This window comes from Rhinatrema bivittatum, chromosome 4, assembly GCF_901001135.1.
Source record: "Rhinatrema bivittatum chromosome 4, aRhiBiv1.1, whole genome shotgun sequence".
Classification (NCBI taxonomy): domain Eukaryota; kingdom Metazoa; phylum Chordata; class Amphibia; order Gymnophiona; family Rhinatrematidae; genus Rhinatrema; species Rhinatrema bivittatum.
In genome coordinates, this window is record NC_042618.1 from 300901282 (window position 1) to 300923891 (window position 22610).

The 22610-nt window shown below is 47.5% G+C and overlaps 1 protein-coding gene across 2 annotated transcripts in view; it reads left to right on the forward strand.

The window, feature by feature from the left end:
* Window positions 1–22610, forward strand: part of DPH6 (diphthamine biosynthesis 6) — an 844298-nt gene that overhangs the window by 708600 nt on the left and 113088 nt on the right. The window lies entirely within an intron of this gene.

A 22610-nucleotide genomic window follows, 5' to 3' on the forward strand; every position in this document is an offset into this window, starting at 1 on the left:
TGTGACAGAGGAGGGACATGTAATATGTAAATTAAAGTCACCCACTAAAATAGTTTTACTTAAATTTACAGGCAGTGCGATAATGATTTCTAAAAAACTTGAAAGTTCAATGTTAAGACAACCAGGAGGACAGTAGATGATACAAACATTTATGATTGAGGTGGATATAAGTAGTATTTCAAAGGAACCTGAAAAAGCCAATTGTTTTTTTTATGGGTTTTAGAGAAGATTTGATAATGGCTAATATGCCTCCCCCCCTACGGTTTAATCTGGGTTCTAATATAGAGGTATATCCTGTTGGGCAGCGTGCTCAGCTCTTCAGTATTTCTCTGACTCCGTAGCAGATGTGGACACTGTCCCAAACAAGAATAGTGTTACATTTACAGCATGAAAGAAGAAAGAAAATTTACCTTAAGAAGAGAGCCCCGCTTCTCCTGCGATGAAACCTAACGATCCCTCCCCCAGTTGAGACTTCCTGAGGTCGATTCTCGATATCCCTCAGAGGCAAGCCTTGGTCCGATGGCGGAATCCCGGCATGGATTTAGTCCCTCTCTCTCTGCAGCTGGAGACCACCCGTCAGACGACCGGTAAGCGCCGAGACCAGGTAAGGTAGAAACCTTTACTTCTAAGTCTCCAAGGCTCGAACAGCCATACTGTCCTTCCTCCGAGGTTTAAATCGTGTTGAGCAGCCTTCCTTTGGTGCAGGCCCCGATTCAGTGCGAGGGTCCACACTCGTGGAGACCCTCCGGGGGGTCACCATCTTGCCTTCGGGGTCATCGGCGCCATTTTCCCCCTCCGATCGATGGTAGGCGTAGGGCAGGCCGGAGGCCTGAAGTGCCTATCTTAAGTGCTTAACTACGGTTTGAGCACACAGCGGCGTGCACAGCGACACGCACAACTGGGCGCATAATTCTGCTGCGCGCACAAACTCCATTGCCCACACGCACAACTTGTGTGCTCTTCGTGCGCATAACTTCTGCGCATTCAACGCTCACAACTAAGCACATCCGCGCGCATAACTCCACGCACGGGCGAGTTCCTAAGCCCTAGATGCGCACAAATAATGGCACCGCCATCCAAAAAAGCCAAGGGACCCTTCTTTTGCCCAGCCTGCCATTTAAGAGCCGCGCAGCCTGGATTGGAATCCCTTCTGTGCCAACAGTGTGAACAGTGCCAACAGTGTGAACAGAACCAGGGAGAAACAAATCAAGACCCTTTACAGCCAGGAGAGGGATCCGGTACCACAGATGATGGCATCCCGGACCTAAGTATCTCCAACTCGGCGCCCCCACAGGAAAATTCCTCCGGGGCTACTACTACAAACCCCTCCTGGGATCAACATGGATCCAGGAACCTTCTCCTGGGTGGAATTTTTCAGAGGGCTGCAAACCTTTGTCCAGGCACAACCAACCCCTGCGGTCCACCTGACTCAAGCCCAGCCGGAAGCACAAGTGCTTCCCACCACCTCCTTGGCTTCTCGAGACATGCCTCACCTAAACAAGAGCCTCTCGGATGGGGATCTAGGTACCTCAGAGGACGAAACAGACTCCCTGGAAGAAGGATAAATTCCCCCAGGGATGGAGCCATACCGGACCATGCTCCGATTCTTCCACAAGGATGAATTACTAACCCTAGTGTCCCAGACTATGAAGTCACTAGGTCTTCCAGGCACGGAATCCACAGTGGAACCAAAGAAGAATCCCATGCCGGTGTTAGAGCCCATTAAGAAACTGATTGACCTAGAATGGAATGCTCCAGAGGCCACTTTCAAAGGGGGGAGGGCTCCTCACTGATGCTACCGCAGACCTCGTGCGCAACTCATCCAGGGGCGTCGCCACCTCAGTGGCAGCAAGAAGACAATTATGACTCTGGAATTGGTCGGCTGATGTGACTTCCAAAGCGAACCTCACAAAAATGCTTTTTAAAGGATCCCTCCTGTTTGGAAGCGAACTGGAGAAATTAGCCAAGAAATGGGGTGAGGAACATGGCGTTCCTCCCCCAGAAGAACCAAGGACAGAGGATCACAGCGCTTTAAACCTTACAAGAATACATGGTCCCAAGCACCTCGTCCTTCAGGAAGGTCTCAGTCCTTTCGGAACAGGCACATTAAGAGAGGAGCAAGCTCAGGGGCAGGCCCCGGCCGTATCCCACAATGAGAAGACACAGACCCACCCACAGGAAGAAGACATAGGGGGCAGACTTACCCTATTCTACCAAAGATGGGTCGAGATAACTTCAAACAAGTGGGTCCTAACTATCATTCGAGAGGGATACTCTCTGGAATTCCAAAGCATCCCCGCAGACAAATTTATGAGATCGCCGTGTCACCTCCCACTCCAAGAGACTGGCAGTGGAAATCACACTAGCAAGACTACTCAGCCTGAAGGCAATAGCTCCAGTGCCCACGCTTCAACAAAATACTGGCCACTATTCCATCTATTTTATCGTTCCCAAGAAAGAAGGAACATTCCGGCCTATCCTGGGCCTCAAGATCGTCAACCGTTACCTGAAGGTTCCACACTTCTGCATGGAAACCCTACGCTCCGTTATAATGGCGGTACAACCGGGAGAATTTTTAACCTCCCTGGACCTATCCGAAGGCTACCTTCACATCCCGATCCATCAACATCACCAACGCTTCCTGCAATTTGTGATACTGGGCCAGCATTCTCAATTCAGGGCCTTACCCTTCAGACTAGCTACCACCCCCAGAACCTTCACCAAAATCATGGTGATAGTGGCGGCAGCACTGAGGAAAGAAGGAGTCCTGGTACATCCTTACTTGGACAATTGGTTGATCAGGGCAGTCTCCAGAGGAGAGTCGCCATACGACCATCAGAGTCAAGAATCTACTACAAGAACTCGGGTGGGTCATGAACACAACCAAGAGTTGTCTACAGCCCTCCCAATCACTAGAATACCCGGGAGTGCGGTTCGATACCAAACAGAACAAGGTCTACCTTCCCCCTCCACGAACAAGGAAAGCTAATGGATCAATTACAAAAGCTGTTGACCTCAGTCCGCCCCAAGGTATGGAACTACCTTCAAGTCCTCGGCCTCATGACATCAACTCTGGAAGTTGTTCCGTGGGCAAGGGCCCATATGCAGCCGCTACAATGTTCCCTAGTGTCATGATGGAATCCAGTGTCCCAGTACTACTCAATTCGCCTCCAGCTACCAACAGAGGTTCGGGAGCAGCTTCAATGGTGGCTACAGGAAGAACACCTAAGCAGAGGCGTAAACCTATCTGCTCCGGAGTGGATCTTGCTCACCATGGACGCAAGCCTGCGAGGATGGGGATCCCACTGTCAGGAACTGATGGCCCAGGGACAATGGAACTAGGAAGAGGCGGGATGGAACATAAACCGCCTGGAAGCGCGAGCAGTCAGACTAGCCTGCCTACGATTCAGCCACAGACTCTGAGGCGAGCCGTCAGAGTCATGTCGGACAACGCAACGACCGTTGCTTACATCAACCAACAGGGAGGAACCAAGAGCCAGCAGGTGTCTCTAGAAATAGACCCCTTCATGGAGTGGGCAGAAATAAATCTACAAGGGATCTCGGCCTCCCACATCGCAGGAAAACACAACATCTCTGCCAACAACATCTCTGCCGACTCTCTCAGCAGAGAAAGCCTAGACCTGGGGGAATGGTTGCTGGCGGACACAGCCGTCTAGATGATAGTAAATCGATGGGGTCTCCCAGCCATAGACTTACTAGCAACTTGTCGCAATGCCTGGGTCCCCAGATTCTTCAGCCGCAGACGAGAGCCACAATCTCAGGGAATCGACGCTCTCATCCAGACCTGGCCGGAGGAAAGCCTCCTGAATGCCTTCCCTCCCTGGCCACTACTGGGCAGGGTCATCCACAAGATAGAACACCACAGGGGACTAGTCCTAGTAGTTGCCCCGGATTGGCCAAGAAGACCATGGTACGCGGACATGCGAAGACTATTGGCGGGGAACCCTCTGCGTCTACCACCATAGAGGGACCTTCTTCAGCAGGGCCCCATCTCCCACGAAGACCCGGCTCGATTCTCTCTTACGGTATGGCCCTTGAGAGGACTAGCCTAAAGAAGCACGGCTACTCAAAAGCCATGATTGACACCCTGCTTCGGGCACGCAAGTTTTCCACATCTCTGTCTTACATACGGATCTGGAGAGTATTTGAAGCTTGGTGTGAAGACCACGGTCTCCTCCTGAGGACAGCCAAGATTCCCACGATCCTAGAATTCCTACAGGATGGCATGCAGAAGGGGTTGTCCCTCAACTCCCTCAAGGTCCAAGTCGCAGCACTGGCCTGTTTCAGATTAGATGTGGATGGTATCAGACTATCAACTCATCCTGATGTGTCTCGTTTCCTGAAAGGGGTCAAACAACTCCAACCACCACTAAAGTGGCTAGTGCCTCTATGGAACCTCAACCTAGTACTAGACTTCCTAGCAGGGGAGTCCTTCAGACCAACAAGCACCCTGTCTCTACGTCTCCTGACTTTAAAGACAGTGTTCTTGATCGCAGTATGCTCAGCCCGGCACATCTCCGAACTTCAAGCATTATCCTGTCGGGAACTGTTCCTCAGGTTCACCCTGTGCACCATACAGCTGTGTACGGTACCATCCTTCCTTCCAAAAGTGATTTCCCAGTTCCACATGAACCAGACCATATCCTTACTATCACCAGATGAGCACAGGGATTCGGAAGACTCTCAACTCCTTCGCCACCTGAATGTTGGCAGAATCCTAGTCCGATACCTGAAGAGATCAGAATCCTTGTGTAAAACTGACCACCTGTTCGTTCTTCACAGCGGGAAGAAACAAGGGGAAGCGGCATCGCGGGCCACCAGAGCCCACTGGATCAAAGAAGTTATTAATGCGGCCTACACAGAGGCAGGAAAACCATTACCTCTACAGGTCAAGGCGCATTCTACAAGGGCCCAGGCAGTCTCCTGGGCTGAAATCAGGCTGCTTTCACCAGCCGAGATCTGTTGGGCAGCAACCTGGTCCTCCCTACACACCTTCTCCAGGTTCTACCGCCTGGATGTTCAGGCAATGGAGGACACAGCTTTCGCAAGGGCAGCACTAAGTGGGCCACGGGCAGCCTCCCACCCTGTAGGTGAGTAGCTTTTGTACATCCCATTGGTCCTGAGTCCATCTGGCTACAAGCTAGGAAATGGAGAAATTACTAACCTGATAATTTCATTTTCCTTAGTGTAGACAGATGGACTCAGCATCCTGCCCATGGCTGCTCCAGAAATAGAGAACCTCGGATATCAAATCTCGAGACTGAACAAGTTCGGGTAAGTCACGGCCTACCTCTAATCCAAGACACCCGCGGTTACCCAGGTATCGTTGTTTATTGTTTCAGTGCACTGGCGGTCTCCAGTTCCAAAAGTTTTATATAAATATAATCAGTTGAACCAGTTCAAAGTTAATCAAGTATAATCAAGTATTAAGCAACATATATCCACACTGGCTTTTCGAAGACAATACTGAAGAGCTGAGTACACTGCACGGGTATATGTAGGCTAACATCAGCTTTGAAATCTGACTCCATCTCCCATCTGCTATCAGGAGAGCACAATATCCATTGATCCTAAGTCCATCTGTCTACACTAAGGAAAACGAAATTGTCAGGTAAGTAATTTCTCCAGTATTGGCTCACACAATGCAAATTTGGAGACAGGTTTTAACATTTTTAGGTAGGGACAATGAAACAATTTTTTCCATTGCCCATATTTATGAAAACCCAATCATCTCAGGTTCTCAAAATATGTTCTCGCTAGCATTTAAGGCTTTGAGAGACAAGGGGCTGCTTTGTATAGCTCAGTTGTGGGATGATGAGGGGGTCTTTCCTTTCAGTCTCTGTGTGAGGAATTTGATATCTCCCCAGACTTCCATGCCTTCTATTTACATTAAGGTATGTTTTGGGAGGTCAGTTTGACTTGACCAAGCCTTTGTGTCAGTTGGATGGTTTGGGGGATTTCCTAAGTGAACCAGACGCCTATGTCAGTGATCCAGACTCCTCTTTTTGTGGATTCTTCATAGTAAATATAGTAAAGAAACCCTGAAATCTATTAATGACATATGGAATGAAGACCTGGGCATTGAATTGTATTCCAGGGCTTGGAAAATATTTGGACTTCTGCCCATCACATTTCTATTTGTGCCAAAAGAATAGAGCTTATGGTCATGTTGCTGAATAGAACTTACTGTATTCCTATATTTTAATCAGCGCTGGAGAGGCTGCGGTCAGACGGGCACATACATCCATATGTGGTGCTTTTGCCCGGGAGTGCATCATTTCTGGTCACAAGTTACACTAGAAATAGCTGACATCCTTAATATCACTATACAATTCACACTGGAATTGGGCTTACTGGGTAGATGGCATCGGTCCTTAGTCCTGGTAAAATGAAGGACATTGTATTGACTGGGCAGCTTCTTCTAGCTGCTAGGTTCACTATAACCACTTTCTGGAAAGTCAGCCTCAGTATTGACTACTGGCATTCTCAGGTATGAGATATAGCTGACAGAGAAAAATTAAGGTATGTCCTTAAAGGTGAAAATGCTAAATATAATACTATTTAGGTCCTGAATTATGTACATTTGAGTGAACTTAACTGTTTACCTGGGTTGAAGCTGTCTGGTTTTTTTCTCTTTTTCTTCTTTATCAGTTGGGTACTCATATGCCTGAAAACTGTTAAAAAAAAAAAAAAAAAGACTGAATAACTCCATCCTACTGCTGGAGTGCTGTCTGCATCTTGTTAGAGTTCTCTAAAGGAGAGGGAATGCTTAATCAAATTTAAAGTTATTTAAATGTATTAGGTGTATATGTATGTTAATTTGTTAAGCAATGTCCTGCGTTAGGACTACCCTGAATCAATTGTTAATACAGTAAATTATGTACTTGTTGATGTAAATCTTTAATTGACACTTAGTATGAAAAATTTCCCTCGGAACACCCTAATTGAGGTAATGGTCTATACATAAAGGTGTATAATTGGGGAGAGTGGATAAATTAAATACTACTGATTACTCCAGAGCAAACACAATCCTCTTGTGCAAACCAATTTATATGCTCTTAGTCATTTCTGCCAAGCACAATCCTCTTGTGCAATGTCACTCCAATCCAGGCAGTCTAATCCTGACATCAATTCTGTTGAAAGGAAGCCCCTAGTTCTTACAGGAGTTTGAGAAAAAAGTAATAGAAACTATGCTGTGTCGCGAAAAGAGTTGACAAATTTAGCCCATCCTAAAGCCTGAAAAGTATTTGGTCAGAGTTTATCCTCTTATTCAGTTGGTATTTCTAAAATGTTCATTTTTTACAAGACTTTGAGAGAGAATTAAATAGTACCACATTACAATGAAAAGAAGTGCTTTAACAAGAAGATATGATATGCTGTTCCAAGGGGTAGACCTGGGAGTAGCATCAAAAAGTATTTCTCATGAAAAAGGTGGTAGATACATGAAACAACCTTTCGAAAGAACTGTTATGGGCAAAGCAGAAACAGAATTCAAGAAAACATATGATAAGCACAGAGGATCCCTACTAACAAAGCAATAGAAAGAAAGCCAGAGATCAACTGGGGTCTATGGCATGCATTAGGAAGTAAAGTGGGCAGCCCAAATGTTCCTTTCGGTCCTTATCTATTGTCATAGTTTGTGTATCAGTATTAAAGGTTCAGTTTCGAATTATTGAATCAGTCTAAGGCTGGCGGTACTAAGATTCTCTGGAGAGTAAGCCTGATATAATTTAATATTTGAAAGCAGCTTCTAAGCATAGACTCCCCTGGAAGCCTATGTGTCCCTCCTGGGATTTAAATACAGTGCTAATTGCATTGATGATATATCCAATTGAACTTTTGCAAGAGGTGTCATTTAAGATTCAAAGTACAGTTCTTGATTGCTATTTCATCAGCTTGGAGAGTGAGTGGAATGCATGCCTTATCTTACAGATAACCATATTTGATTTTAATTTATTTTTTTATTTATAATTTGCCTTTCATGACTGGTCAGCCACTTCAAAGCAGATTACATTCAGGTAATATTGGTATTTCCCAGTCCCCAGAGGGCTTAGAAATCTGTTTGGACTATCAGACCAAGGATGTGCTGAGAACACTGCAGTTTATTCCAAAAGTAATATCTGCCTTTCATATTAATCAGGACACAGTGTCGCCCTCCTTATGCCCAAAGCTGCCATCTGTTAAATAAACTAAATTGCATTTATTATATATTAAGATGGCTATAAAAGTTTATCTGAAAAGGAATAGGGTCTTTAATGAGTCAGGTTATTTATGACAGCAGATAAAGACAAAAATGGTCCATCCAGTCTGCCCAGCAAGCTGCTTAGGGCTATAACTGCCACTCTGTTTAGGTTACCCATGTTTTGATTGTAAGATCATGAAAAGGTTTTTCAATCTCTAAACTGGGGTGGCCAACTCCGGTTCTTGAGAGCCACAAACAGGCCAAGTTTTCAGGATATATACAATGAATATGCTTGTGGCAGATTTGCATACATTGCCTCCATAGTATGCAAATCTATCTCATGCATATTCATTATGGATATCCTGAAAACCTGGCCTTGTTTATAGCTCTTGAGGACTTGAGTTGGCTACCGCTGTTGTAAGCCTTCTCTGTCCGAGTGACTCAGAGATATAATTATGAAAGCCTATACCTCAACAGGTTCATCCCCCCTACTGTTGGTTAAGGCATATCCCCACAAGAGAAGTAGCTATGTCCTGGAAGTAGCAGTCTGTTTCTCTTCAAGGATGATAAGGCCATTGTGGATAAACTGAATGATTTCTTTGCATCTGTCTTCATGAGGGAGGATGTCAAGGGTGATCCCCAAACCAGAGGCCTTCCTTAGGAGTGATGCCTCTGAGGTGCTAAAAGACATGGAGCAGAATGCTGGAATAAGAATTATAGATAGGTTAGCCAGCAACAAATCCCCAGGCCAGAATGGAATACACCCCATAATACTGAAAGAATTAAAACTAGAAATTATGGAGACACTTACACTGATTTGCAATTTGTCACGAACAATGGGTGCTGTACCCAAAGACTGTAAGGTGGCAAATGTGGCTCCAATTTTTAAGAAGGGCTCTGAGGGGAAATGAGAAATTATAGACTATCAGGCCAAGAATGTTGTAAACCTGACATCAATACTGAATAAAATCATTAAACCACAAAGAAGGAAACGGTATAATTAAGAATAGCCAGCATGGATTTTGGGAAGGCAAGTCAAGTCTCACAACTATTCAGATGGATGCTGTTGAACCAGTCGACATAATGTATTTGTACTTTAAAAAGGCATTCAAGACAGTATGGCAAAAGAGATTAGTCAGGGAACTGTTAGGCTATGGGATAGCAATCAATGTGTGTTCATGGATCACTGATTGTGTGAGGCAGTGCCCCTAATGTTCCCCTATTCACCTGGTCCACTTAAATTCCTTAAGGAGAGTATGCTCTATGGGCAGGATCCTGCCCATAGAGCATACTGGGGAATAAGAGCTGGGATCCAGGTGGGGATAACCAGACTAGGCCCAGGTCTCCAGGAGAAAAGCAGCTCCTGTAACATAACACTGCTCAAACACTCAGTTGAGATGAAGGTGAACTATGAGTACTGAAGGAAGCCCTACTGAACTGTATGTATAGAGAGTACACTGTTCTGAAGAGAAGACAGTCTACTGTTGTGCATGTGTGAAGCTGTAATAAAGATATACTGTTTTAAGCAAAGCTGGAATAAGACTAGTTTGTCTCCAAGTCTGTAGCAACCACCGCTCTTTCCCACATATGGTGTCATGCATGGGATTTTTTCTAAAGCTTTGCACAGAAAAATAAAAAAACAGCCTTCAAGAAGGTGTCTGCAGTATAGAAAGAGTTGTGAAGAGGACCTGTGGTTCAAAATATAGTACAGAACATAGGGGGCCTGTGGCTCTAAAACAAAGTACAGAATGCAGGGGGTGAACTGAGCACGGTAGCTTATGAAAGGGTGTGGCTCAGAAGCTTCTTTGAAGGAAAAAAAAAACAAAGTTTAAAAGTTTCAGGTAGAGAGAAAACTGTGAGTGTGCCTGGTTATAGGGACAGCCAGGTAGTGGTAGGTTTTTACCAGTTAACGGAAGAAGCCCGGCTGGAGGTAGATAGGGATTAAAAGTGATTTAGTTATTGCTGATTATGCACATTTTTTTTTGCCTTGAAAAAAGAAAAGAGGAAGGTATGCAGCCATGAGAAAACCTGGCGTGGAGCAGCCAGGGTACTACAGTACCAGAATGCAGCAGTATGACCGAAGGAAGCTGGCAAGCACTGATCCAGAATCTCCAGGAGGGAGATAGGAAGTTACAAGAGAGCCTTGCAAGGTGTCTGCATGCCTGGGCTAGGAAAAAGAACCAGGAAGTACACTGGGCCATGGTCAACTTCTATTTGGAGTGGCGTCTCATAGCCATATCAAGAAGGAGCGACACAGAGTGCCCAGGAGGAGGAACAACAGAGTGTCCAGTGGGCTGCAACACTAATTGGCCAGAGGATGGCGCTGCAGGTGTTCCTGAAGAAGATCCTGTAGGGTTCCCAAACTCTACCGAGACTCCAGAGACTGCTCCCGAGAGAAGCCCTGAGAAGGGGGTAGTGAAGAAACCTGAGAGAAGGGACAAAGAGAGCCCTGGAGAGGGCAACACAGACTGCCTAGGAAGAGGTAGTATTGAGAAGTTAGAAGTCAGCATTATAGGAGGTCCCGAGGAAGATACTTTAGGCTGCCCAAACACTACCGGGAGTCCAGAGACAACTCCCGTGAGAAGCCCAAAGAGAGGGGGCACGGAAAGGCAAGTGAGAAATGTAGCGCTGTGGAGACCCCAGCAAGTGAGGCTGCGGAGGAGCCAGCAACTAGCATGGGTGAGTGGCTAAAGTGTACAGAGGTGTAAACTGCGGAGAGCCCAGAGGGAGGCACTGCATAGTTTACAGACAAGGAAACTGCAGAGAGCCCAGAGGGAGATGCTGAGGAGAACCTGGAGGAAGAGTCCATGGAGAGCCCGGAGGATGGTGCTGTGGAGACTCCAGCAACTGAGGATACAGAGAAGCCTAGGAGGAACTCTACATCAGAGATACCAGATACCAGGAAGCGGGCACAGCTGGTTATAGAGGAACCAGCACTGGTGGTTCCCCAGTTGGTCCATAAAGCTCCATCAGGGTGGAGATGTCAACTGCGTGAACGGCACACTAGATGGAGGTCATGATGCTGTTGAGGGTAACCTAAGAGATGGGGGTGAGCATGTCACTAGCTCTCCATTCCCAAGCGTAGCTGGTAGGAAGCCAGAGGAAGGGGAATGGGATGTCTTGTACTTTCCTGGATGGGATCCAGGAAGTAGTAGGGACGCTTGGCCCGATGGGAGGGGAGGGGTATGAGAGCCAGTGCCCCTAGTGTTCCCTTATTTACCTGTGCAGGACCAAGCTAGATGCCTGGTCCACCTTAAATTCCTTAAGGGAGAGTATACTGTATATGTGAGATCCTGCGGGGCAGGGGGTGCTCAGAGAGCATAATCAGAGACTGGAGAATAAGATCTGGGATCCAGATGGGGATAACCAGACCAGGCCCAGGTCTCCAAGAGGAAGGCAGCTCCTGTATCGTAAGACTGTCCAAATACTGAGCTGAGATGCAGCTGAACTGTGAGTACTGAGTGAAGCAGTACCCAACTATAAGTAAAGAGAATACACTGTTCTGAAAGGAAGACAGTCTACTCTTGTGCATGTGTGAAGCTGTAATAAAGATATACTGTTTTAAGCAACGCTGGAATCAGACTAGTATGTCTTCAGGCCTGTGAGAATCACCGCTTGTTCCCACAGAGTGGTTAAACAGAAAGAGACCAGTTCTCAAATTGGAGGGGAGGTAAATAGAGGAATGTCCCAAGAGTCAAGTCACTTCTGGGCCTGGCACTATTCTTTATATAAATGATCTAGAGGACGGAGTAATAAGTGAGATTGCAAAATTTGAAGATAATAGGATAGTTAAAATACAAACTGATTATTTAAAACTCCAGGAGAATCTAGAAAGATTGGGAACTTGGGCATCCAAGTGCCAAATTAAATTGAATATAAAGTGGTAAATGATGTTTGCTGGAAGAAAAAATCCCAACTACCAATATACATTGCTCGAGTCCACTCTGGGAAATTGCTATCAAGAGGAAGGACCTTGGAATTACTCTGGACAACACATTGAAACCATCAGTTTAGTCAATGAGAAATCAGAGGATATTATCATGCATCTGTATAGAGCTCAGGTGTAATCACACTTGGAGTATTGTATGTCGTTCTGGTGATCCCATCTAAAAAAGGATGTGACAGAGCTTGAGAAGATACATAAGAATTACAATTCTGAGTCAGACCAAGGTCTGTCAGGCTCAGTATCCTGTCTCTGACAGTGGCTAGTCAAGGTTGCAAGTACCTGACAAATTTCATAAAGTAGATTTAATTCTTGTTACTCCCAGGGATAGCAATAGCTTTCCTTAGTCTACCTGGCTAATATGTGTTATGGACTTTTCCTCCAGGAACGTGTCCAAATCTCTATTAAACCCTGCAATGCTAGTTGCCTTGATCACATTCTCTGGCAACAGAGTCATAAGAACATAACATAAGATATGCCATACTGGGTCAGACTAAGGGTCCATCAAGCCCAGTTTCCTGTTTCCAACAGTGGCCTCTCCAAGTCACAAGTACCTAGCAAGTACCCAAACATTAGATAGATCACAAGCTGATATTGCTTATTAATTACCATCATAGCAGTTTATGGATTTATCCTCTAGGTCTAGGAACTTATCCAAACCTTTTGAAAACCCAGTTACACTAACAGCTGTAACCACATCCTCTGGCAATGAATTCCAGAGCTTAGTGAAAAATAATTTTCCTCAATTTGTTTTAAATAAGCTACTTGCTAACTTCAAGGAGTGCCCCCTGGTCCTTCTATTACCTGATAGAGTAAATAACCGATTTACATTAACTTGTTCAAGTCCTTTCATGATTTTGTAGACTTATATCATATCCCCCTTCAGTCGTCTCTTCTCCAAACTGAACGGCCCTAACTTCTTTAGCCTTTCCTCAGAGGGCAACCGTGCCATGCCCCTCATCATTTTGGTCGCCCTTCTCTGCACTTTCTCCAGTGCAGCTATACCCTTTTTGAAATGTGGTGACCAGAACTGCACACAGTAACCACAGCAAGGGTTAATTATTCCCTATATGCATCACTTTGTACTTGTCCATGTTAAATTTCATCTGCCATTTGGAAGCCCAATCTTCCAGTCTCACAATGTTCTCTTGCAATTCATCACAATCCACTTGAGATTTAACTACTCTGCATAATTTTGTGTCATCTGTAAATTTGATCACCTCACTCGTACCTCTTTTCAGATCAATTATAAATATATTAAAAAGCACCAGTCCGGGAGTCACGTGATGTGGTGATCTGGGATAGACATGTTTAACCCGCCTCCAGGTGGCAGTCCCTGAATCTTCACCATCAACAGACATCCGCATATTTTCATCATTCAAAAACTGTTCCATGCGTGCTGCATATGAATGTCGACCGCTATATGAGCAAATCGCCAGCCATCATGCCTGCTAAAGTGGCTAAAAAGGATAAAGAAAAAACAAAACTCACTGAGGACAAAATGGCCACTTGGACTGACAAGTCTGTAACAGGCCTAACAGAGGACACGACGATCACGGCTTTAACTACAGCAGTGTCTACGGCGGTGACTGAGGTGCTCTCGACTACGCTGGACAAAATTTCAGAACAAATTAATAGCCTGCAGTCAGCTTTTCTTGAGGTCTTCCCCAGACTAGACGCTTTGGAACTACGAATGTCTGCGGCGGAAGATGCCTGGGCGCGGGAACACAAATTACACAAGCTGGAGCAATTGGTTAAGAGCCATGAAGACAAAGTAGTTGAGCTCGAGAACCACTCGCGGCAAAATAATCTATGCTTTATGGGGATATCGGAGTCTATCCCCAATTACGACCTGGCTGACCAACTTACCCAATGGCTTCCGGAAGCCCTGGGTATCTCAGAACACCTTGGATCTCTTCAAATTGAAAGAGCCCACCGACTGGGAAATCGTACTCCACAAAATCCGAGACCTCGAATCGTGATCGCTCGTATCCTCAACTTTGCCGACAAGCAACGCATCTGGCAGGCCTCGCGCAAAATACAATCGCTGAAATTTAAAAATGAGCCAGTGTGGATCTTTAAAGATTTTTCGGCGTGGGTCGCTGCAAAGCGTAAAGAGTTTGGACCGTTGTGCGTGCAATTGGCCACCAAGCAAGTAAGATTTACCCTTCAATATCCTGCTGTTGTGTTTGAGGCATTGTAGACCCTTGGTCGCAATGGAGATGACTCCGCCCATGGGGAGGAGCCCCGTGGAGAACCACTGCAATAGGCTGACACAGATAGCAGACACAGAATGGATAGAGTCTTTATTCTACTGCTGTAAATAGATGGTGAAGCAGGAAGGTAAGGCATTGATCCACGAAGTGCCAATATGTTCAGCAGGCTCATAAGTCTAGTCTCACCCAGCGTTACCCGCACTGTGGGCTCCTGCCTATTCACAATAGGCAGGAGCCCACAGTGCGGGTAACGCTGCGGCTGGTGGGTGGAGTTGGAGACCGGATCGTAGAGGTACTCACAGAGTGAAGGCGTCTTCCTGATGGTAGAATGGTGGGACCGAAGGTCCGTGGTGCAGGATATGAAGTAGATAGGCCCTCGAGGAGCGAGTACCCAATGGTCCAATATCCTGGAAATGAATAGGAAGAAAAGACCCCCAAGGAGCGGTTATCTTGGTTAGTGAGGACCCCAAAGGGAAGTTGGAAGCGAGAGACCCCCAAGGAGCGGGTGTCTAGAGCTTCTGCTGGAGCGAGGCTGTTAGCATGAAAGTGACGTCTAAACGTACAGCTTAGAGCAGGCAGAGTAGCGAAGTGAAGTCTTTGCTAACTCAAAGTGGTAGCGGAACCGGAGGCTAGATATACCCGGAGGTACTGACATCATACGGTGGGGACGCCCCTGAGGTTCCCGCCATGATATGTATTTGAGGCCACGGGAGTGAACATGGCGGATGGGGAAGCCCATGCCGGTGTGGAAACGCCGAGGCCCTCGGCACTGGAGACAGCCATTTTGCCCAAAGAGAGAGAAAGGGGAGAAAAAGAGGTAAGGCAGAGCAGTTGCAGCCTTCTGTGATCGACCAACGCAACAGTACCCCCCCCCCCTTCAAAAGGCCCCCTCCAAGACCTCTTCCAGGTGGTCTGGGCTTGCGTGGGTGTGCCAGGTGGAATTGGCGTAGCATCTCCTTGTCTGTAATATTGGCCAGTGGTTCCCAGGAATTTTCCTCTGGGCCATAGTTCTCCCAAGAGATGAGGTACTCCCATGTCTTGCCTCTTTTACGTACATCAAGGATGTTGTCTACGGCATATTCAATGTCATCTTCTGTGTCCAGGCTGATAGGCTTTGGTTCTTCCCTGGAGAACTCGGAGAGTATCACTGGCTTTAGTAGAGATACATGAAATGCATTGTGTATCTTCATTGATGGAGGCAGCTTGAGACTGTATGTTAAATTTCCTAATCACCAAAGGATGGCAAAAGGTCCCACAAAGCGAGGAGCAAATCTTACAGAAGGGAGCTTGAGTCGGAGGTATTTTGTGCTTAACAAAACCTTGTCTCCAGGCTGGAACTGGGGTGCCATTTGATGATGAGCATCATAGATCCTCTTTGCCTTTTGTCCTGCTTTAAGAAAGAGCTCCTTCATCTGTCTCCAAAGCTGGGATAATTCTGCTGCGGTAGCCTGGGCAGCAGGAGAGGCTACTGTCAATGGAATTGGCAGCGGAGGTAAAGGTTGTCTCCCGTAGACAAGTTGGAAAGGGGGAAACCCCGTTGAAGAAGCAGGATGTGAATTGATGGCAAATTCTGCCCAAGGCAGTAATTCAGCTCTGTCTAGAGTTGACAGGATCTCAGAAATTATTTCTGCGTCCTATTCATCCTCTCAGTCTGACAGTTAGACTGAGGATGGTAGACAGAGGTTAAATCCAAGGCAATGTCAAATTTTTGACATAATGCTCTCCAAACCTTTGCAGTAAATTGCACTCCTCTGTCGGATAGGATATGTTTGGGCATCCCATGAAGACAGAAGATGTGTTTAATGAAGAGTTTTGCTAACTCAGTAGCAGAGGGTAATCCTGGTAATGCTACAAAGTGTGCCATTTTAGAAAAACGGTCAACGGTAACCCATATGGTTTTATTGCCACTGGATGATGGCAGGTCCACTACGAAATCGATAGCAATATGGGTCCATGGTTCATCCGGTGATGGTAGAGGTTGTAATAAACCCCAAGGTCGCCCGGGTGGTGGCTTTTGCTTGGCACAGACAGCACAGGAACCCAGGCCATCCTGGACAGAGTCATACCTTAGCAGTGTTGCAAAGATACTATTGGTGGCCAACCATGAAGAAGGACGTGCAATAGTATCTTTGCAAAATTGCTAAGGTACGACTCTGTCCAGGATGGCCTGCCAGCCAGGAATCGTGTGCCCATTTCAACAGTCTCTTTCTTAAACCTCTGTTACCACCATCTATCGCGCTCCTCCTCACCATAAGACGTGCCAGATGAACCCCGTCATATCATCGATCCCGCAAGAGTGGTTCTTGCAGCCGGGAAGAAGGTGGTAACAGTCTTCCATTCGTCTCCTTCTCGAATACGCACCAAGTTGTAAGCTCCTTTTAGGTCCAATTTGGAGAATATTTTGGCCCCTTGGAGCCTATCAAACAGTTCAGATATTAAGGGCAGGGGGTACCTGTCCTGGATGGTAATCTCATTCAAACCCCTGTAGTTGATGCAGGGGCATAAGGTGCCATCTTTTTTCCCTACAAAAAAGAAGCCTGCACCAGCTGGGGATTTGGAAGGTCTGATAAATCCCATTTGTAGATTTTCTTGTATGTAAGTAGACATAGCTTTGGTCTCAGCTACAGAAAGAGGGTAGACTCTTCCTTTGGGAGGTTCAGAATTTGGCTTCAGATTTATGGCACAATCGAACTCTCTATGTGACAGAAGAACATTAGCAACTTGCTTAGAGAAAACATCCTGAAAGGAAGCATATTGTGGAGGTAAGCCAGGTAATGATGGAATGGTAGGCATGCAGATGAGCGGTGAAACTTCAGCAAGACACTGACCATGACAGTCTGGTCCCCACCGGGATAGTTCCAAGGTAGCTCAATTAAATTGTGGCATATGGTCTTGAAGCCACGGCAAGCCCAACACCACTGGATGCATGGCTTTTTTCAACTCTAGAAAGGAAATTGATTCTTTAGTGTAGGGCTCCAATGCGCAGTCCACTGGCCTGGGTGGTCAATGAAACTTCTCCAGGAAGTGGTTCTCTATGGATGAATGACAATAGCAGAGGCTTAGCTATTGGTGTGGTAGGAATCCTCAGATGTTCAACCAAGCACTTCAGAATAAAATTACCTCCGACACCGGAGTCAATAAGAGCGAGAGTCTGAAATTCGAGACCTCCGCAAAGCAGAGATACAGGTAAAGAAAATGGAGGAGTAGGAGAAGTGAGGCCCAAGAGAAGTCCTCCCGCATATCCTAGGCCCGTCAGTTTCCCGGACAAATGGGAGAGATTTGGATTGCATGACCCGATTGGCCACAGTACACGCACAACCCCATGCACTTGTGATAACATCTCTCCTTAGAGGTCAAGTGGCTTCGGCCTAGTTGCATAGGCTCCCCCTCCTCTAGGGGTGCAGACGGTAAGCTGGAAGCAATAGGCACAGGTTTAGGACGGTTAGCCCCCACTGTAGACTTTCGTGGACTCTTAGCCTCTTGAGTACGATCGCAGTTATGGCAGTCAATTCTCCCTGCTAGTTCCATCAGGGACTCAAGGGAATCAGGCAAATCACGAACCACTAATTCGTCCTTTATGCGAGAGTTGAGACCCTCCATGAATATGGCACATAAGCATCCAGTGTCCCAATGCAGTTCGGATGCTAGAGTCTTAAATTCAATAGCAAAGTCTGTAAGTGGCTTGTTACCTTGCTGAAGGTTGAGCAAGGCTGATCCAGCGATGGTCTGGCGAGCTGGGTCATCAAACACAGACTTCAAAAGTTGTAGAAATCCTGGTAGGTCATTCAGGATAGGATCTTCACGTTCCCATAGCAGTGAAGCTCAGGCCAGGGCTCGTCCTTCAAGGAACGTCAGGATGTAGGTGGTCTTTGAAGCCTCAGTGGGAAAGAGGGTAGGCTCTAATGAAAAATGCATGCTGCATTGATTGATGAACCCTCTGCACAACTTGGCTTTACCCGTGAAGTGGGTAGGTGTGGATAAAGGTACAGTGGTATTGAGGGTTACCACTGGAAACAGCAATTCCTTAATAGGAGGAGCTGAAGAGTTCATTTGAGCATGTAACTGATTGAAGGCAGTAGCTAGGTTCTCCAAAGACTTTTGTTGCTCTGTAATCTGCTGGGCTAGGCCAGGGATGGCCTGCAAGGCTGCGAGCTGACCCGAGTCCATGGAGTTAGCAATCTGTTGTGTTTGAGGCATTGTGGACCCTTGGTCGCAATGAAGATGACTCCGCCCACGGGGAGGAGCCCCGGGGGGAACCACTGCGATAGGTGGACACAGATAGCAGACACAGAATGGATAGAGTCTTTATTGTACTGCTGTAAATAGATGGTGAAGCAGGAAGGTAAGGCACTGATCCACGAAGTGCCAATACGTTCAACAGGCTCAGAAGTCTAGTCTCACCCAGATGGTCACGATAGGCAGGAGCCTATCCAGTCCTCTGAAGAAGAGGGTTTTCAGACATTTAGAATCCCAACATAATTCGGTAGCAAGAGTCTTGAACTCTATTGCAAAATCAGCCAGTGGTCGGTTACCTTGCTTCAGGTCCACCAGAACAGAACCAGCAACAGTCACTCGAGCAGGATCATCAAAAACGGATTTAAACAAATCCAAAAATCCATCAATATCCTGCAGAATTGGATCCTTACGTTCCCACAGCGTTGAGGCCCAAGACAAGGTCCTTCCATAAAGATAAGATAGAATATAAGTAGTCTTGGCATAGGCTGTGGGGAAGTGAGAAGGCTGTAATGCAAATTGCATGCAGCACTGATTTAGGAAACCTCTAGTTATTTGAATCTCTCCAGAGAAACGAACTGGAGCAGCCAGAGGTACCATAGTCTTTATAGTTACTTCAGGTAACTGACCTTCATTACTGGAAGCAGCGCTTTGAGTCTTCTGTGCTTGCAGCTGATGGAATGCAGAAGTGAGTTTCTCCAATACGTCCTGTTGTTCAGCAATGCGCCGGGCCAGGCCAGGAATGGGCCTGCAAGGCATTGAGCTGGGCTGGATCCATGGCGTTAGCAATCTGTTATAGTTAGTGAGGTTTTGGGTGGACCCTTGGACACTGTGGCAGCTGACCATGTTATGAATTAGAAAGTGGACTCCTGTTCCGAGGTATATTCAGCGCTACCAAAAAGGAGGTCAACCCTCTTCGGTCTCTACCGTCGGATGGCAAGGCCTGCTGGTGAAGATGTTTGGATGACGGCTTCACCCTGGAAGCTTGTGATCCCCCCAGGAGGGGCCCGTAGGGACACGGCCGCTGGGACTTAGGAGACTCCCTGAAGAGTGAAGATAGTCTGGATGCAGGTGCCTCCTGCAGGTCGTGGGTTCCAGACGGCTGGCGCCTCCAGCAGGTCGTGATCAGTCCGGGAGTATACGTCGAAGGATAGTCCAAAGCCGGTCCGAGGGTCGAAGTCCTGAGAGAGGTCGATAGCCGGTCCAGGAGCAGACGGAAGAATGGTCCAAAGCCAATCCAGGAGCAACAAATGAGAAGGGTCCAAAGCCAGTCCAGGTCAATACCAGAAAATCACCACCACCGGTCCGAAGGTCAGGAGCCAAAGAATCAATCCAACGAGGAGAAGAATCAGAAACAAGACAGAGAGCGGATCCAGGAACATGGAACACAGGAACCAAACACAGAGCCTTAATACCAAGGCAAGGTCTGAGTATCAGACCTTGCCTTAAATACAGGAACTGGAGTGAGGAGTCCCAGGAGGAGCCATGACAATTTCCTCTTCAGCCGCGCGTGCAGCTCTTAGCATAGGCAGAGGGGGAGGAGTCAGCCCGGCCGAGGAGGACCATGCGGCCGGGCTTGGCAGCAGCAGTGGTCGTGAAGCAAGCACAGGAGAAGGCTGCCTGCCACAGCAGGCATTTCTGAACCTCCCGACACCTCGGGTAAGGTTAGCATTGCCACGGCCGCGGCCGGCAGCCATGACACCCGTACGCGGACCGCCGCAGCCAACGGTCCTAACAGACCACACCCACAGGGGGAAGTCCTGTGAGGGGCCACAGGTCAGGCTCAGCATTGGACACACAAACACAGATAGTTCTTTATTTAGACAGTTTGAGAAGCCACCAGAGATGGCAGTAGTGAGTAGAAGATGTAGCCCGGCTGGGCTAATATTCCCCAGGGCACTGGAACAGAGGTTTCTCCGGTAGCAGGGCAGTAGTGGAGAGAACTGAGAAAGTGAGAACAAAGGAACATTCACAGAGTCCCAAGTATAGAGAAGCCCCGAGATAGGGAAAGCTGGCCCTCGAGGAGCGAGTACCAGATCCCTGGAGGTAGAGAGACTTGTTGGCAAAGTACTCACACAGCGGTTCCACGTTAGAGATGGCACTGGCACTGGAATGGGGGCCAGGCCCTCGAGGAGCGAGTACCTGGTTCCAGGGAGACGGAGACAGCTCTGAGGAGTAGATGATAGTAGTACTCACTGATGGTGTCTGTAGCGAATTCCTCCAAGTAGAAAAGGAGATAGATGCAGGCAATGGGTCAGGGAACATGGGCCCTCGAGGAGTGAGTACTGGTTACCTGACAGCGTCCTGAAAGAAGCAAAGAAACATAGAAACATAGAAACATAGAAATGACGGCAGAAGAAGACCAAACGGCCCATCCAGTCTGCCCAGCAAGCTTCACATTTTTTTTTCTCATACTTATCGGAGCGGGTACCCTGTTAGCAGAAAGAGTCCTATGTAAGCTGGAAGGCAGAGTAGCTGGGTACGGAGAGTGAATCCCATCCGTAAGATTACCTTTGCTAACTCAACGGCTAGCAATAAACAATAGGCTTAAATATTAGGGATGTGAATCGTTTTAGGACGATTAAAATTATCGTCCGATAATTTTAATATCGTCTTAAACCGTTATGGAACACAATACAATAGAGATTCTAACGATTTATCGTTATAAATCGTTAGAATCGTGAGCCGGCACACTAAAACCCCCTAAAACCCACCCCCGACCCTTTAAATTAAATCCCCCACCCTCCCGAACCCCCCCCAAATGAGTTAAATAAACTGCGGGTCCAGCGGCGGTCCGGAACGGCAGCGGTCCGGAACGGGCTCCTGCTCCTGAATCTTGTTGTCTTCAGCCGGCGGCATTTTCCAAAATGGCGCCGAAAAATGGCGGCGGCCATAGACGAACACGATTGGACGGCAGGAGGTCCTTCCGGACCCCCGCTGGACTTTTGGCAAGTCTCGTGGGGGTCAGGAGGCCCCCCACAAGCTGGCCAAAAGTTCCTGGAGGTCCAGCGGGGGTCAGGGAGCGATTTCCCGCCGCGAATCGTTTTCGTACGGAAAATGGCGCCGGCAGGAGATCGACTGCAGGAGGTCGTTCAGCGAGGGTTCCGGCGCCTCGCTGAACGACCTCCTGCAGTCGATCTCCTGCCGGCGCCATTTTCCGTACGAAAACGATTCGCGGCGGGAAATCGCTCCCTGACCTCCGCTGGACCTCCAGGAACTTTTGGCCAGCTTGTGGGGGGCCTCCTGACCCCCACGAGACTTGCCAAAAGTCCAGCGGGGGTCCGGAAAGACCTCCTGCCGTCCAATCGTGTTCGTCTATGGCCGCCGCCATTTTTCGGCGCCATTTTGGAAAATGGCGCCGGCTGAAGACAACAAGATTCAGGAGCAGGAGCCCGTTCCGGACCGCTGCCGTTCCGGACCGCCGCTGGACCCGCAGGTTATTTAACTCATTTGGGGGGGTTCGGGAGGGTGGGGGATTTAATTTAAAGGGTCGGGGGTGGGTTTTAGGGGGTTTTAATGTGCCGGTTTTGCGATTTTTAGATTTTTAGATTTTTCACGATTTTTCACGATATTTTACCCCCCCAAACGGCAACAATACGATTCCCTCCCCCTCCCAGCCGAAATCGATCGTTAAGACGATCGAGGACACGATTCACATCCCTATTAAATATCCGGGCAGCATGACGTCATCACAGGGGGATGTCCCTGAGGAACACGCCAATGAGGAAATAAGAATGAGGGCCGCGCGGCGCGCGTGCCCTAAGGTATCTAGAGAGCATGGCGGGAGGCAGCACCCAAGCCGGTCCGGGGACGCTGGAGAGGACGGCAGATGGACGCCGCGGCAGCCAGGCATCCATGAGGAGCAGGAGAAGTCGCAGAAAAGGAAAAGTAGGCGGAGTGAAGCCGTCAGGCAGCGACGGTCGCAACGGTCAGCAATTGGCCTAGCAATGATATTAGAAACTAATTTGAGTATTTTTATTGGGAGAGCTGGATTCATTTTCTGTATAATTTTTTG